At 35.7% G+C, this 19,579-nt stretch overlaps 1 non-coding gene across 1 annotated transcript; it reads right to left on the reverse strand.

Moving 5' to 3' along the window:
* Positions 1–19,394: 19,394 nt before the first annotated feature.
* On the reverse strand, positions 19,395–19,465 carry trnag-ccc. The gene has a single exon. It is a non-coding gene; the product is annotated as a tRNA-Gly (tRNA).
* Between the last annotated feature and the right edge of the window lie 114 nt (positions 19,466–19,579).

Raw genomic sequence — 19,579 nt, forward strand, 5'->3', positions numbered from 1 at the left:
CGATGGAAATCAGGTCCCCATTAAGCAGTTATTGGCCACATTAACATCTTTCGGTCTTTGTGAGCATGAAAAGCAACTTCAAATGTTGTGTTAGCGCTGCACCGCGGGGACAAAGGCGCGCGGGAGGGAAGGGCGGCCGGAACACGGGAGACCATTCACGTGCTAACACGCAACTTGTTCTTATTCTAAAAACCAAACTTCACAGGGGAAGCACGTTGGAGAGCACCTCGTGATACTACACTAATTCAATATAAGGGACATCCGTGACCTTTCTGATTTCCTTGTTTCACTGGACCTCCGTCAGCTCACTCCAAAATTATCTGTCTAGTTATATGAGAAACCTATGGAGCTGCAAGTCTGTGAGAATAGAAGTTAATTGAAGTGTGGTCCTTGTAAATACCCAATTATATCTTATTAACTTGTTACTTATGGCATTCAAGTCATACATACATAAAATTAGTATATATTTTTTCCAAAGTGAATTGTGACCCAAGTGTAAAATGAACATATTATTAGTGATTAGTGTATAATATGTATATTAGTGTATTAGTATAGTATGATTAGTGCACTAACTATTTGTAGTCTAAACGTCTTAGCACATGACACAGAATTTTGTAGGGCTATACAAACAAAACATAAATGAATGAATAAGTCAAAACACTACTGTGAAGTAAACATTATTAGAATTTAGCCCATATTTAAACTTATTCGATATATTTTCTTTGCATTATATATAAAAATGAGCATATAATATATTTATGATTAAACACTGGTCTACCTGATGGCCTAAATATAATCATGTAAATGCATTGTGTTCATATATTGTCTTATTAAGTAGGCTATTGTTTTTATATATTATTTTATTTTTTATCAACAGGCTATAGTGTTTCAGAACCCTCGTCTGAATGATATGAGTTCTGTTTACTACAGGGTTCTGACAACGGCTAATAAACTCCCTTATGATATATTCAACTCTCCAAATAAGTCGTGATGAAGCTCAGCGGACTGGAGCTGTAACTTAATTCCGTCAGAAACTGTGGGGGGAGATATGGCCAGAGAGTCCGTTTGATTATGCTTAAAGGGATATTGGATATCCATGTCAAATCAATTCTAGAGTGAAAAATCCAAGTCAGAAATCTTTCTCTGTCAGTGGGAGGAAAAACCATAAATAAAGAGGCAAATGTCACATTGTGGAAAAAACGGCAAACATGTCGAGTTCAACTTGATTCTAACCCAAAACATCTTTTTTTTTTAGAAGGACATTTATTAAATTCAAGATGGTGGAGTTTAACTGTTTAAATGCAAACACCGAAAAACACACTGCAGTGTGTAGGTAACGTTACACATCACTGAAACGCCAATAGCCTGTTGACCTGCCTGGGAATTTGATCTTATTCACATTTACGGCTGTTCTCCTACAACCTGCACGTGTATTTTGAAAACAAATGCAAACGTATCGTATTAGTTCAAAGAAGTGACAATCTGTATACATTTTTAATGTTAAATGGATTTTATTAGCTGCTGTGCTGATACTAAAGCTCGGACACTTGTTGTCCCTGCACATCATACAAACGAGCTCCTTAATGAAATGTTTTTTTTTACTAATTTTCTTTTAATGTTTACTAATTGCAGTGATGTTTATCTGCTTGAACTGCTTTCCCTATCTGTGTACATGTTTCTCAAGTTTTTGTCTTGACACGACAGAGGCATTAATCTGAATCTTTTTTTACTTGCACCTCAATCAGTCACAGTTTGCACCCTTTTCCATAGCAATTAGCAGTGCGTTCAAGTCGAACTCTTTTCTCAAACACATTGCAAACTGTGCGCTTGGCGGTTTTAATTACATGCTACTTATAAACGCAGCTACAGTGTTTCTGGGCTACATAACCCACTGACACTGGCATTCAAAGCAAATTAAGAGAGAAGGAGGGAGTGTAAAAGACAGAAAAGGCCTTTTCGGGGATGAAGACTAAAGCGGGTCTATGGTCTGTGCCCGAGGGCATGGGGATATGGCCCTAAAGGATGGGGTAGGTTTATTGCCCCCGTGGTGAACCTGCATGGCGTTAGTTCGCTGCTGGATAAATCGTCAGGTGAGCGCGGCGTCCAGCAGAGATCCGCTCCACAGGCGTCCAACATCAGAGAAGCGAAAAACTGCGACATTGCAAGTGCGCTTAAAACAACCGCTATATTTATGATGTATGTAGTGATGTATAGATGTAGAGGCTGATGGTTTGATAAGTCCCTTATATTTGTAAATGCATGATGCAACATTTTTTGCACTGTTTTGACAAGATACAATGAATATATGGATCTCCTTTTGGTATAAAGAACAACTATTTTTCAGTTTTTGTAAGGCCCCCAAATATTTGGTAAAATATTTGCATCCAATGTCTAAAGCTAACAGATTAAAATCTTGTGTGCGTCCCTTTTATGGCCAGTAGAGGGCGTACAAGGTGCTCAACAAATAGTGTTAATTTCCAAACTAAACAAAGTTATTTTTAAATTCCGCGTTTCCTCGCACATATTAAAATTATGTTCTTATTCAAAATACGTATAAATTCTGATGCACAACAGACACACACCTTGGCCCTAAATGGAAGATTTAAAAAGGTGACTTATGACATCATGAAATTGATTATCTGCACATTGTTGCGCATTTTTTTACATTGTCATTGCTTTCAGAAGAATTAATTATAATGTTCGTTTTTAATACATTCATTAACGAATTAGTTTATTACACTTGTATTGAGACAGATTGGAGCAGGTTAGAGAGAGTTGTTGAAGTAAAAGTAAGGTAGATGTTCAACACCTAAACAAGAATGCACAAACATCCAAAGCTATACAGAAATTGTGAACAAACTGTATTCATACAAAACATTTGTAACCAACAAATATTCATAATACAATTGTAACAGGAAAGGCATACATAACAAAACATCTCATATCTATTTAACACCTACAGTGATTAAACAAGTCTAACTGACCCCTAAACTCTACTGCAATATTTTCTTGCAATATTTATAAATGCATCGGAGGACACACACATGGCACATGTCATCTATTCCAAAGGCTACTAGGCCCAATTTAGACAAAACCGTGAATGAAATAGATAATTGATCAAACTTCCAGCATCATTCTCAACAAAGCTTGTAATGTTTAAATATTGATATGTATTGATTGTACAAGTTTAAAATACTTAATACTAAATGACAGTTTGACCTTTCCTTATAAACATATTATTAACTAAATTATACTTTTTTAAGCTTGTGGATTAAAAGCCATTTTTTGCATTAACAATATAGCCATCTTATAATGCCAAATATGCTAATTTGCTATTATTGGGTTTTTTTTGTGTTAATATAAAGCATTTTCTTAGGTAGTCTATTTAGGTATTAGAAACATTAGATCTTGATAAACTGTCGATATTGTCATTTATTTGCAAACAGCGTAGTAAATTTGCCTCCGCAGCTGAATTAACTACTGGAACATTGACATGATTAAACTCAGATTAGAAGCTATTTTATTTCCAAAGTTTTCTTTAACAATCCTTCAAGTGCATTATATCAAGAGCTTTAAAGGATGACTGTGAAAAGATGTCACTAATTATTGCTTCATAACATAGAGCTGAAAAAAATTTCAGCACCACAGCAGACGGACAGCTCCTGTATTCTAATGAGTGCTGCTTATTCACGCCTTCAGGCTTCAAAACACCTTGGAGCTGCACGTAAAAAATACTTACTGGCCAATAATTTTATACAAGAAAAGTGCATTTAAAACAGACAATTCCACATATTGTGCTAATCCTTTATAATGTTACTAGAACATATTATATTTTAACAGCATATATAAATATGTGTCGTATAGATGTCAGAGTGTTGGGTTCTAGAGCAACCATTCTTCTGCTCTTCATGTTACTAGTTTTGTTTATACGGATCTACTTAAGTTATTATTTTATTTTCTTGACATGTTGTGTCTTATTTAAAATAAGACATTTTAAATAAAAAAAGAACAGGTTTTTTTCTATTAATTCAGGATAACAAAACAACAAAATTCATAACGTTTGACTAATCATAGTTTTTACATAGATTAGTTACAGGATATTTATAGGATATCTGATCCACTAAACAGTTTAAAATATGTTCTTTACCTTATTAGGTATTATTTAAAAAAAAAATATAAAGTTAATAAAGCAATAATGGGGAAAACAGCTATTAAATAATCAAACTAAAACATGAAAAGCTAAAGAAAATCCCTGAAGGTTAACACTATATTATGTGAAGTAGCTGCAGGCTGTAATGCCCAGGCTGAACCATTTACCCCACTTTCCCCTTTCTTGACACACTGACCACTTAACCTGCACTTTGATCTGACATGGCCTTTGGAGGCAGAGGATACACACACATCCTGCCACAGATGCAAGACACGACACAACAGCAGCTTCACTAGACAAAAGGTTAGTGCTACATCCTTTGCATTTCCTTTTCCAATAGAAAGTTGGGTGCAGTGTGCAGGGATCAGAAATATTACTAAAACTATAAAATCTGTACATTGTCATGTACAGTTACATAAGATGAATGACTTATTAGATAGATAAACAGTACATTTGAATTATGATTTTTTTAGGTGCCTATTGATAAAATGTATGAGGTGATCATAAAAATCCAATAAAGTTAATGCAAATCAATTTGAAAATAGAGTATATGTTTTGTAACCATCAGGATTAGATTGTGAGGGTTAATTATAAAAAATAAAAAATAATAAAAAAAATCCAAAAACCAGGCAGAGTTATATAAAATTAAAAATAGGACACAAAATAATTGAATACATTTATTTAACATTTTTAACAAGTTCTATTAAGAACAGGAATTGATTGCACTCGGCTTCTAACTAATCACTATTGTTAGAAGCAGTGACAAGACACTACTTCTCAAAATAATCAAATTAGTTTTTTAGTCATTTCAAGCTTTTGAAATGAATATTTGGAACACAGCCTGAGGCAAGGATAATCTCCTGTTCTTCTTTTAACTTCCACCCCTTTTCTAGCCTGTGTCCTTCTTTTACCAGCAGGATGTGCTCACAACTGACCCCTTTAATTGGATCTGAACTTTGGCTTAGTTCACTGGGAGGTTGAGTGGAGTGAGAGGTCTTTATTCTTAACAGTTATATTGGGCCATAAATTGTTTTCCTTGTTTGAATGGGCTGTAAATGTGTACTGGAATCTGTAATGATGGGTGCAATGAAGACAGAGTAACACCTTTCACAGTGTATCAAGCAAAGGTCATAACCTCACCCTTCAATGAATTTAATATTTAACAGACATTATTGGTCTTTGTTTGTATGCCAATGTGTGTCTGTGTGTTTTTCAAAGACATTAAAAGATCTTTAAATTTTTTTTTTTTTTAGATTTGGAAATTTAAATTTAAATAAAGTAATACATTTTAATATAAAATAAAATATACATTTCATCTTCGTTTTGCTATAAAATCACAATATATTCAATGGATGAAAAGAAATAAAGAAAGAGAGAGAGAGAGAGAGAGAGAGAGAGAGCCCACAGCCAAAACCACTGGGGCAGAAATGTCACCTACACCCACAAATACACACCTCTACATACGAAATTAGAACATGTGCTGAAAAAATGATCCAAATTATGAAGAAAAAAAGCCTAATCATTCTTAGTGCCTGCCAGATAGGAATGTTCTCCCTCTTTGTTCATCACCCTCACCTTTTTTTTTTAGAGCTTTTATTGTCTTGTCAGTATTACACTATATAGCCAAAAGTATGTGGACAGATGATCAATCAAACTTACTGTATATGTAGTTGTTAAACATGTACAATTTTTAATTGTGCCTATGTGAATTTGTCCATTCAGCCACAAATTCATTAGTGTGGTCTGGCACTTGTGTCAGGCAAGGACATATAGCACACTGTCAGCATTTAAAATCATCCCAGAGGAATGTAAACCATGCTCTTACTGAGCTCACTTTGTGCTCGGAAGCATTGTTATGTTGGAGCAGGTTTGGTTTCCTTAATATTACTAAAGAGAAGTCTTAATGCTACAGCATACAAAGACATTCTGGACAGTAGTTTTCAAATTTTTGGCAATAGTCCAAGTTACAGAGATCACATGTTGCGGCCATCAAATTCAAAATTACCATATTTATGTTAAATTGGTACATTTCCTCATCTTAAAGGTTGATTTTCTTAACAAATATAAAGTGGTGGAAAGTAATGTGGCACAGTGCTGCACCGGGTACCGAGTTTAATCTTGAGCTGTCTGTGTGGAGTTTTATTACATGTTTATAATGTCAGTTTGGATTTCCACATGATTCTCTGGATCTATAGATCTGCCTAAGGGGCATGCCAATGAATGACTACACTACATTACCTATAGGTGTGCCTCTGGAATATTTCTGCTTTGGGTATGTTTCTTGCCTTGTTCCTAGGACAGATTCTATATTGATGAATGAATGATTGAATGAATGAAGAAATAAATGAATTAGTCAACCAGTCAGTCAGTCAGTCAGTCACTCAGTCAACCAATCAATCTATCAATCAATCAATCAAGCTACTGACATGTATTATGCCTTCAGTGTATTTAGGTGTTGTTATGTATGAATGTGTCAGGAACAGCATAATTTATAAAAAGTTGGCATTAAAAAAATAAAAAATAAAACTTATCCATATGATGAAAGACATCAGTGTCAAATCTTATTTAGGATTATTAGAACTATTATTTTAGAATACAAGTTAATAAAACACAAAAGAGAACAGAAGTTTCTGAAAGAATTACATTAAGGGCAACATCACAATTCAATGCTTCTGTGTTGGTTAACTACACAAGCCCTGGACTCTCTTTTCCCCAGACGTGTGCGACCCTGACCTGGCATGATGAGCTGTTCACACAAAGCAGGTATTTGTTTTTCAGGGGTCCAGAGATGATGTTGCCCTCTCTTGAGGCCATTCAAAGGCTTTTCCATCCTTGTGCTCAGCTAGTCCATGAATAATGCTTCTAAAATGCTCTAGGGGACAAAGGGGCAGGAAGAATGGAGTACTACTGGGAGCAAAAAGCAACATATTGGCCCAGACAACTGCAGAGAGAGAGCGGCAGGGGACATTTAGTCTGTCTGCAGGGCTTAGAGTTAAAGATTACCTTTGAAATCTGCACCCCACCTCTTAGCCAACTTGTTCCTTTTCTTGTTCTGTTTTGGTACAGTTTTCTTTGCTAATTTTGTTTTTTTTTGTATTAGTTTCTTTCTTTTATGTATTTTCAGTTTCACTTTATTTTCTATGTTTTCTCCTTTCTGTCTCCATCGTTCTTTTTCTGTCTCAGGCACCACTCCATCCCAAGTAGCGTTAAGACCTGCTGGTAGGCGTGGAGCAGGGCAGGGATGAGCCACGCAGAAGATCCTCTTTGATGACAGAGAAGGATCTTTTTGTTCTCTAATCCTTCTCTCTGCTCTCACCCATTTTAAGCCCAAATAGAGCTCAAAGGGAGCCCAGCCTCAATGAGCACATTCTTCCCTGTGGTCTCACCGCCAGTGCAAAGGAATTCCTACTCCTAATTCACGAGTCGATCAGCCTATGCTTAATTGAAAAGTGGTAGGCTCCTCAGGGTCTAGCGGTGTGTCTTCTAGACGAGTTTCCCACTCTCAGACACTGAGGATTCCTGCACTGCACAGCTTTACCTGCTTTGTTAGAGTTGATTCCACTTGAGAACACTTATTGTATACAATTAAGTTGAATCAAGTGTTATCTGTGTGGATAAGGAAAAGTGTACTTCCACCTTAAGCATCCTATTAAACTAAGGATGAATATTTTTTATATACCTGAAGCATTCATCTACATCCCTACATAACTTTTTATTAGCCTGTGGAAGTATAATGTTTAGCCATAGTATGTTTTAACCGTAATGAGCAAGCCAGTAGTGACAATGGCAAGAAGAACTCTCCTGGGATGGTATAAGAAAGAAAACATGAGACTGAAAAGGGAACCCATCCTCATCTGGGTGACTCAAAATATTTATTTGTTGTAGTTGCACTAATGTTGAAGTTATCAACTGTGCATTGAGGAAGATTTGAGCAATTGTTCTTAACTGCAGCCTTAAGCCATTGTAGAAGACTGCTTATATTAATTACAGTCCAAATGCATCTTCATGGTTCTTGAGTTTAACCTTGCAAAGTAATTGCATGGATCTTTATGCTGTTCATGTGAAACCATCCTCAGCTCAAGTGGTGTTCAATTGAAGAGAACTTTATCCAGAAGTGAGGCATCAGGATGAATCAGGCAAGTCCAGAAAGAATGAAGAGATAGGTCAGTAGTACCTCAGGAGCTTGTGTAGCTTCACAAAAAGAGAAAGCATGGGAGATAGATAGAGAGAGAGAGAGAGAGAGAGAGAGAGAGAGAGAGAGAGAGAGAGAGAGAGAAAGAGAGAGAGAAAAACATGGATTATTAGGTATCCTTATTTTTACATAATTGTTAAGGACACTTGGAGTGTGATCAGGGTGCAAGTAGGAACTCTGGCAAGACTATCTATGACAGCAGAACTAAAAGCAAGAGCCAGAAGGAAACACAGACCGAAGGAACAAAGCTCTGGGATATAAAGCAGCCAGACACTCTACTGTCAACAAAAAAATCTAAATATCAGAGTTCACCAGAACATTATATAACTATGATCTCTCCAAATTTGCTCCTTTAACTTAAAAAAACCAAAACACTTGACTAAACAAGTATATTTTCAACCTAGACTTAAACAATGATGTTGTTTCTGAGTACTAAACGCTAATTGGAAGGCTGTTCCATAACTGTGGGGCTTTATTAAAAAAATCTCGTACATCAGTAGTAGTATTTTAATACTATTAGTACTACATAGTTTTAATCTATAATATTCCATGACCAGGTGTTTGAAATTTACTGTTTATTAGTTGAGTTTAAAAAGCTGTTACTTACTTGATACTTGTTATTTAGGTAGGAAAATGTAGAGTACTTTCTGTAATTATCATGTGTGTAATTATTCTGTTATTATTATTTTTAATTAAAATTATTATTTAAGAAGGTGTGATTTTACTTTCTTGAATGCTATTTCTGAATAGTTGTGGCATCATCTGAACCTAAATCTCCTAATGACAGAACAAATGCTTTTATAATAATAATAGTATACAGTACCACTTTTAAAGTTTTTTTTTTAAACTTTTGATTATGCTATACACTTGTTTGGTGGGAGAACATACAAGATAACATCCGATTTGTAACTTTCAGTTTCTGATAATTATATCTAGATGCTTTAAACAACTTAGAACTGTCACAATTTTCATGTGCTTAAAAATATCACAACATGTGACTTGCATTTATTTCTTGTTACCCAGGTGTGGCCTGTTAGATTGGTTTAAATAATTAACATATCAGAATGCCTACTCTTTGTTTGAGCCCTGTAAAAACTGTATTTTCTGTTTGAAAAGAATAATGCTACATGAGTTTGAAGAAAAGCATGCCAATATGAAAGCTGAGAACAGAGTTAACAGAGCATAGTCAATACTACAACAATTTGGAATGTTCTGAAACAGAAATAAACCCTGGTGTACTAGCTACCCGTCATGGATCCGTCTGCCAAGAAAATCAGAAGACAATGACAGAAACATTGTAAGAACTGTGGAGAAAATTCCAAAAACTAGAGTCAATGACATCACCAACAGTCTCTACATTACAAGGGTGAACATACTAGTAAAGAAATAACACTGATATCAGAAAAGGAATACTATGAAATATGAGCCACAAATGTTTCAGAATCAAGAATAATCAATAGAAATTTCATGAAAAGTAAGGAACAGCTCATGATCCAAAACATACAAGCTCATATATTCAAACGCAGTGGAGGTAGTGTCATGGCTTGGGCTGGGCTGCTACTGAAATTGCCTTAATAATCTTTATTGATAATGGAAGTCATGATGCAGCAGCAGAATGCATTCAGTCTGTCAATTTAATGTATCTTGTCTTATTGTGATGAACTTCATCATGCTGCAAGACAATGAACACACTACCAATACAACAAGAATTTCTTCAAGAAAAAAAGTAGGTTTTAGACTTTCCAGGTCATTCATCCGACCTTAACCCAATTGAGCAGCATTTCACCTCCTGAATTGAGGCTGAGGGAAGAAACCCCCCAAAACAAACAACAACTCAAAGAACCTGCAGTAAGCATGCAAAGGCATCACAAAAGGAGAATGCATCAGATTGGTAATGTCAGTGGGTCATCAGGTTGATGCAGACATTGCAAGCATGGGATACGTAACTAAATATTAAGCATTTTTTTATTTACTTTAAGATTATCTGTTCCTATTGATTTTTGCTAACTTATAGATTAGGTCACATTCAAGGTTCTCTGTTTTAAGTTGTTTAACACATTAAGATATAAATAACAAATAAGAGCCAAAATTCTAATTTATCATGTCATATTCATCTTCTGCTCTCATACCAAAATGTCTTACATAATTAGTTTAAATTATCAGGTTTTTTTTTTTCTATTTTCAGACAGTATATTTGGACATTCAATGTAGGTGTTTCTGTATGTCTAAGGTCAAAGCTAAATTTGTAAACCATTATTTCATTGTGTGTGTCTATTTGTGTGTGTGTGTGTGTGTGTGTGTGTGTGTGTGTGTGTGTGTGTGTGTGTGTGTGTGTGTGTGTGTGTGTGTGTGTGTGTGTGTGTGTGTATGCAATGAAATAAAGGTTTTTAATTTAAATGTAAAGAAATAATGGTGGTGCAGAGTGCTGGTGCCTGACATCCTCCGGGGTGTAGACAAAATCCAGCACTCCAGTTGTTGTTTGTACAGAGATTTTCATGTTCTCTTTGTGTCAACATGAGTTTCTTCCAATAAATTTGAAGTGGATAAGCAGTTACTGTTAATAAATTAAGAAAACACTTCTGTGTGTTGAAATGAACAAACTTTTGCAGCCAGTGCAAACTATGTGGTTAAAATTCTGAACTAGTTATCACTAGAGTGTGATATCAAATCTCCAGAACACACTGTTCTGCCTTTAAAAAAAACTTTTTAATCTCCACCTTGTTCCAACTGTAAAACTCTGGCAAAAGAATAAATGCAAACAATCTGCAATATAGTAGAAATTATGTATATACCATATATAGTGGAATTTATGTAACAGATTTTTTACTTTAATGAAATTAATTTTTCAGGTAATAGATGTTTGATACCTTTAAAAGCTTAAAACTATAACATTATATTAAATGTTATCTTGAATTCTGAAAAAAACAAAAAAAAATATTATTCATTATATTCTATTTTTACATTCAGTCTATTAATTGTCTCTGTTTCCTTGCACAATGAAAAGGAAATCCTTTTATAACTTCTTTCTCTGTCTCAAAATATAAGTCTATGTGTATCTCTTTTAAAATTTTGAAAACTCTCCTATATATATATATATATATATATATATATATATATATATATATATATATATATATATATATATATATATATATATATAGGAGAGTTTTCAAAATTCTCTTTTAAGTCTGGTTCCTCTCAAAGTTTCTTTTTCATTTTATCTGAGGAGGTTTTCCTGTTTGTCACTATTGCCTTTGGCTGGCTCTTTAGGGACAAATCACATATCTGACATTGTGTGATAATTTCATTGTTAAAGCCGTTTATGTTTCACATTTGGGGATTCATGAAATTATGGAGTAATTATGGAGTAACACAGGAGGTTTGAGGATAGATTTAGACTGTACTTGATGTCAACAGTCTGCTACAGTGACTCAGGACCACAGCTTGCATTTGATCACCATCACTGCACATCTCACTACATTGTTTAGCTGTAATAAATGGACATTCTGTGCCACCCAGATCAGGATCGGTTCCCCTCAGGCAGTTTTTCCTCGTCACAGTCGCCACAGCTTGCTCATTGGGGACAAACTTACACTTATAAAGGACAATCTTGTTCATTTTTTCTTACTACATTATCTGTGTAAAGCTGCTTTGACACAATGTCTATTTTTAAAAGTGCTATACTAATAAATATAAATAAATATAATATATAATAATTGAATTCAATTACTTTTTTGTACATCAATCAACACTCCATACCCCATAAAGACAAATCAAAAACTAGATTTGTTATAGCTACCCTGACCTAAATATTTAGACCTTTTGCTGTGACATTTGAAATTGATCTTAGGTGCATCCCATTTCCCTGGATCATTTTTGATATGTTTCTACACTTTGATTGGAGTCCACAAGGGCCAAAAATTCAATTGCTTAGACAGGATTTAAAAGGTCTTGTACGTCTCTATATAAGGTCCATCAGATGCAAATAAATATCTGAGCAAAAATCAAGTCAATTCCAAGGAACTGATTGCAAAGCTCAGGGACAGGATGGTGTTAAAGCACAGATATGAGGAAGGCTCCAAAACTGCTGCGTTTTTTGCGGCCTTTAAGTACTTACGTAGAAGTATTTTGGAACATCCAGGACATTCCCTAGAACTGACAACAAAAAAATGAGTCTTGGTAAGAAATGTGACCTGGAACCTGATAGTGTGGGGATCAGTGCAACACTGACTTGGGTTTGTTGTTAGAGTGACAGGCAAAGCCTCTCCTCAGAGCAAGAAACGTAAAAGCCACAAAAAAACGTTTCAATTTAGTTCAGTTCAATTTATAAAACTGAATTGCAGTTAAACAAGATTTATAAAGGATGTAAATTGTAATTAAAATAAATTGAATTTAAGGGGTTTCTTTTCTTTTCTTTTCTTTTCTTTTCTTTTCTTTTCTTTTCTTTTCTTTTCTTTTCTTTTCTAGCACTAGACTCAATATTTACTGGGAGTGTTGAAACTGAAGTAGGAGTAATTTGGTGCCACCTAGCGGCTTGCTTATTATATTACACCAATACCAGACTATGGTGTGAAATACCAGTTTTTATGCCGGTCGTATCATTTTATTTTGTTGTATTTATCCGCCACACCTTTTCGTGAAAATATTGTCCGACATTAAACCGGTTCGTTGCCCAAAACATTTTGGGGACCGCTGGAGTGAACCACACCAGATCTCATTTCAAGTACTTATAAGGAAATCCTTTGACTTAAATTAAAATACAATGTTCCTAGCATTATTACTTTTCATTGTTTTATTTAAACTCCAAACAGGTGGTTATTATATTCAATGCCTGGTTTACCAGGGTCAGCACTTTAGTGATCTTAACAAATCTATTAATTGTAGCAATGAAAGTGGGAGAAACAGGGAGGCACATGAGTGTGAATGAGAGGGAGGGCTGTGGAGTGGTGCAGTTACAGGGAGAAGAGGTGGAGAAGGTGGAGGAGTTCAGGTACCTGGGGTCAACAGTGCAAAGTAATGAAGAGTGTGTTAGAGAAGTGAAGAAAAGAGTGCAGGCAGGGTGGAGGGTTGGTGGAGAAGAGGAGTGGTTGTGATAGAAGAATGTCTGCAAGAGTGAAAGTTTATAGGACTGTGGTGAGACCTGCGATGATGTATGGATTAGAGACAGTGGCATTGAATAAAAGACAGGAGGTGGAGCTGGAGGTAGCAGAGCTGAAGATGTTGAGGTTTTCGTAGAGAGTGACGACGATGGACAGGATTAGAAATGAGTTTATTAGAGGGACAGCGCATGTAGGATGTTTTGGAGACAAGGTGAGGGAGGCGAGATTGAGATGGATTAGACATGTGCAGAGACATGGGGTATATCGGTAGGAGAATGCTAAGGTTGAAACCACCAGGAAGGAGGAAAAGAGGAAGGCCAAGGAGGAGGTTTATGGATGTTGTGAGGGAAGATATGCAGGTAGTTGGTTTAAAAGAGGCAGATGTAGAGGACAGAGGGGTATGGAGACGGATGATCCGCTGTGGTGACCCTTAATGGGAGAAGCAGAAAGAAGAAGAAGAAGAAAGTGGGAGGCACACTTGATACGTGTCTGGAGGTCAAAATGGTATCAGTCTTAAAGGGTGGAAAACTAAAGCAAAAATGTCTCTAAGGCCCTCTAGTGTCTGACTGAAGTACAATTTTAACACTGTACATTCAAATGAATGGAAAATTTCAATAATGGAAAATTACTGAGTCAAGGTTACTTTTATGCTAAACCTTACAAAAAATAATTTTTACAGCTGTGTCTGTATCTCACCCAGGCAATCTTTCCTTAAAGACATTTTTGCTTTACACAAATCCAGCAGATGACATCATTTTGTTTGAATTTTAATTTCCAAAAACATATATTAGAAAAGTTTTCATAGCCACAGCAGATAATGAGAGATCAGGAAAAAATGCTAAATTCATTTAATGCTGTATTTGTATGTATATTTTTTAAATGCACATTTTAAAATCTTCTTTGGAGAAATTCAATTCAATTCAATTCATTTTTATTTGTATAGCGCTTTTAACAATGAACATTGTCTCAAAGCAGCTTTACACAGATAATGTGGTGATTGAACGTAAATATGTTCTTTGTAAGTAAGTTTGTCCCTGATGAGCAACTGGGGCAAGGAAAAACTCCCCGAGATGGCATAAGGAAGAAACCTTGAGAGGAACCAGACTCAAGAGGGAACCCATCCTCATCTGGGTTGCACCAAATGTCCATTTGAAGCAGATATACAAAGTTGCGGGGTACAGTGATGACGATCAAAAGCAAACTGCACTTCCGAGTCAGTGCAGCAGACCGCCAAAACCAACTACAGTCCAATCCGTCCTCAAAAGCACCCGTTCTACTCCGGAATTACATGGAACCACCCAAGGTGTTGATGAGATACCGTCCCAAGCTGCACAGAAGTGTGAAGATCCACGGAGGAGAGGGGCAGGAACAGTGGTCACTGGAGCCTCAGGAGCATGTTTAACTCGACCGAGAGAGAGAGAGAGAGAGAGAGAGAGAGAGAGAGAGAAGGATATGGATTATTAAGTGTCCCTATTGGTGTATGAAAGTTAATGTCACTGTGCAGTTTGGACTCCGGCAAGACTCGCTATGGCAGCATAACTAAAAGGGAGAACCAGAAGGTAACACAGACATGAGGGATCTCTGGGATAAGAGACGACCCACCACACCACCGTCAACAAACCCGAGTGAACGTGTGAATGTGAGGGGACGACAGCATACAAATATACCAGTTCACCAAACACTCTATATCCATGCTCCCTCCAGATCTGAGCCTTTACCTAAGAAAATCTACTGATAAAAGGCTTGACTAAATAAATAAGTTTTCAACCTCGACTTGAACACTGAGACTGTGTCCGAGTCCCGAACACTGGTTGGAAGGCTGTTCCATAACTGTGGGGCTTTATAAGAGAAAGATCTGCCCCCTGCTGTAGTCTTCATTATTTGAGGAACCAACAGATAGCCAGCACCTTTTGATCTAAGTAGGCGTGGAGGATCATACTGGTACAGAAGTTCACTCAGATACTGCGGTGCGAGACCGTTAAGTGCTTTACACGTCAGTAGTAATATTTTATAATCAATGCGAGATTTGATTGGGAGCCAGTGTAGACTAATTAAAACAGGGGTGATGTGGTCGTATTTCCTAGATCTAGTGAGGACCCTTGCTGCTGCATTCTGGACTAACTGAAGCTTATTTATGCACTTACTCGCACACCCAGACAGTAAAGCGTTACAGTAGTCTAATCTAGAAGTAACAAAAGCATGAACTAGTTTTTCTGCATCCTGTAACGACATCATATTTCTAATTTTAGCAATATTTCTAAGGTGAAAGAAGGCGATCCTGGTAATATTATTCACGTGAGACTCAAAGGAAAGACTCGGGTCAATAATCACACCAAGGTCTTTGACAGCCGTACATGCTGAAACAGAAATCCAGCATAGTAACCAGCAAATTGGGTATAGAATATATAGAATATCTCTATTTGAGATATTATAAGAATGCTGAGAGCACAGGCAATTATTTTAAGACTGCATACTGTAGGAAACATGAGTTCCCTTAAGATGTCCTTAATACGTTGCATTTATATGTTTAACAAAGTCTCTATATTTTTCAAGCACTGAGTGAAGCACAATTATAGACACAAAGGGGAAAAAAACATCTTGACATTTATTTGACAATGTGCTCTGTGTGATCTTTGCTTGGCTTCTTCTTTTGATGATTAGTAGACTTCTCAAAGAGGTGGATCCACATAAGCTGCTGCATTCTGCATAAACTGGAGCTTGTTTGTGCCCCTACTAGAGCATCCAGGCAGCAAGGCATTGCAAAATTCCAGCCTTGAGGTAACAAATGCATGAACTAGTATGTTTGCATCATCAGTATTACAATATTTTATATCTTTGAAATATTTCTGAAATGCCAGAGTTACTCAGTAATCAGAAACTTCACCTTAAGCTGACTGTACCTCGTTAGAACCCAACGTTTTTTACTAAGCATCATATAACTAGTGTCTTTTACACATCTCTCAAATTTATTAAGCTCTTTTTTGTCATCTGGCTTTGATGATACTGGCTTTCATCATCATAACAGCAAAAGCTATTACTATATTTATTCATTTTACCCAGAATATGTAAGAGAGCAGTGGGTCGTATTCAGAACATAGTGGCACACAAAGTTTACCTCATTATGCATAATGAGGTCACTATTTACAACTATAAATTACAACATAATTTAAAAAATCCCTGAGCCAGAAACAAACTCCAACAACATTTTAGATTCTCAAGAACAATAATGTAATGAGTGATTTTAAAAATGGTTTTAAAGGTTATAGGTAATAAAACACAACCCATGACTGATAGAGTGCACAAAAAGAAAAAGTTTGATATTGGACCTATAGTTGGACTGTGTTCAAGGTTCAGACTTTTTACAATATAGGTTTTATAACCATTAGTTAAAAAGATTTAGGTATGTCCAGAAAAAATTAAAAAATATTGCTCGTAGTAGTGTTTTTCTTCTAATTACTCTGTGGATCTGTGTTTATCTACATTGGTGGCATGTCTAAAATCTGTTTGCTTTACTGTTTTTCAGTTTTCTCATGCTCAGTAATCTTGTTTATTACAGTTTGTTATCTGTCGCAATTGCTGTCCTTATATTTGCTTATCCAGCTTCATACATGTAAAGCTTTTCTAAATCTTAAAATGTACTAACACTGAATTCCATTTCATGCTTTATAGACAACCCTGGTCAAGCTTAGTCTTGCACTGGTGGTTTTGAAAAAAATCTTGTTTGCTATAGTTCAGGTCTCCATAGTCCAGATGTTAGTAATTTATATTTCAGAAAGCCATTTTTAAAACATGATTACTATAAGGGCTATTGCTGACATAATTAAACCCCTGTCTTGAAAACCAACCTTGTGTGGTTTGCTGTGACAAGAGACGAGCATGACTTTAGGGTTCAGAGAGGTATCCATGGAAAATAGGTTTATTTCAGACCTAAGGAATTCTACATTCCATGTTGAGAAATTTACTGAGGTTTCTGCTGAGATATTTGGGCAGATCCACATGCTGGGGTTGTCCCATTTTTTCCTGTCATTCTCATGTTTGTCTGTCTGGTGTTCTTGTTCTAGATTCTACTATTTTCTTATTTGCAGGTAAAAGCAATTATGAGTAACCATAAGTAAGGCATTTTCTGACTGCACAGTGCACAGGACAAAGCAAATGGAACAATTTGTCATTGAATCTTTGTCATTGTCATTGTACCTAGTCTTTTATGTTTTTTTCATGGGCACATCCATGTTCCATTTTGTTTATATCCAACAAACTAGGCAAGGTAAAGCTATGAAGTTTCACTTAGACCAAACAAATATATAAATGAACATACATTAAACTTTATTTTCATTCAAATTTTTCCATACACACTCCTGGCATCCAAATACAGTATTGTGTGAGGTATGGTTTGAAAATTCTTTAGGCAAACTCAGTTTAACTATAGTTATATTTTAATAATTATACATGTTAATAAGAAGATGTTGAGGTTTTCATTGGGAGTGATGAGGATGGACAGGATTAGAAATGAGTTTATTAGAGGGACAGCGCATGTAGGACGTTTTGGGGACAAGGTGAGGGAGGCGAGATTGAGATGGTTTGGACATGTGCAGAGGAGGGACATGGGTTATATTGGTTGAAGAATGCTGAGGATGGAGCCATCAGGAGGGAGGAAAAAAGGAAGGCCAAGGAGGAGGTTTATGGATGTGGTGAGGGAGGACATACATGTAGTTGGTTTAAAAGAGGCAGATTTAGAGGATGTTTGGAGACGGATGATCCACTGTGGACCTCTAATGGGAGAATCCGTAAGAAGAAGAAGAAGAAGAAGAAGAAGAAGAAGAAGAAGAAGAAGAAGAAGAAGAAGAAGAAGAAAGGAAGATAATCCTAGAGTATGTAAATTTCTCTGTAGTTTTTAAGCTTTTGTGCTTTTGGGTATTTTTTATTTTTGTTAATGTCACTGTCACTGTGAGGAAGGTGAATGGATGTGTGTGCCCTGTGTGAGAAGATGGAGAAGATTTGTTCAAATAATATAAAGTCTGTTTCATTTATGAGGATAAAACTTTTTGCAGATTTTTATTTGTGTTTTTACTTTGTTTCTCTGCTTTGATCTTGAGAATTATAAACCTTTAGCAATTTTGCTACAGCTTACAAACAAACAGTTTTAATCTCTTCACTCTGATATTTTATCCTAAACAGCAAAAAAGTTACCACATAACATTCATTCAACTTGCTTTGTACATTAAAAGGCAATGTATAAACTAATTTTTTTCTGAGATTTGTTATATAAATATAAAGGTTTTAAAACTTATGTTGTTTTACAATTCTGATACTGTTATTAAATTATCACAATTATGCTATTGTTAATTAATTAATGACAAATATGTCAGTCTTGATTACAGTAGAAACAGCAATAATTACAAAATAAAAGTGCAGTATATTGATTTAGACAACACAGTTTAATATATAATATACAATACTGTAAATATTTATGACATACTATATTTGGTTGTAAAAGTTTGAAAAGAAATGCAGCAATTTGGCTTAATTTACATCAAAAACTTTTACAGTGTAATGATATGGCACTGTTTAAAGAAATATTATGTCTTATTTATGTCAACAATCAATGTGAACCAGTTCTTCCGTTATCCTACACCATCTTCTTATTCTGACAAAACTTTGTCAGTGGTTATTGTTGGTCAGAATTGTATTAAATCATCCAGTTTTTTCCAATAATATTTCAGTTCAAACCAATCTTCAGTTATTCAATATATTTGAAGGAAAGCAGCATCAGGTCGTAACTGTGTTCACTTACTAAGAGCTCTGTATAAGTTTGGAAGAAATGAACACAGTGGGGAAACTATGTACACAGTATTGACATGCAGTGATTTAAAGGGTAAGTGAGGCCCTGGACAAATAGACACAGATTTACAAATATACCCCACTTAAAACCACCACCAAAAAAGAAAATACTCAGTGCGCCGCCCGGGAATCGAACCCGGGTCGCAAGAATGGGAATCTTGCATGATACCACTACACCAGCGGCGCCTTAGTAAAAGCATCCATTGAGTACTATATTCAACAGTATTACCTGTTTAAAGTCGGTTCTTCTGCATTAATTATAAATATAAAGTGATTTAATTATATGTATTTAGTAAAGAA

This window comes from Silurus meridionalis, chromosome 20 (genome assembly GCF_014805685.1).
Source record: "Silurus meridionalis isolate SWU-2019-XX chromosome 20, ASM1480568v1, whole genome shotgun sequence".
In the NCBI taxonomy this organism is placed as follows: domain Eukaryota; kingdom Metazoa; phylum Chordata; class Actinopteri; order Siluriformes; family Siluridae; genus Silurus; species Silurus meridionalis.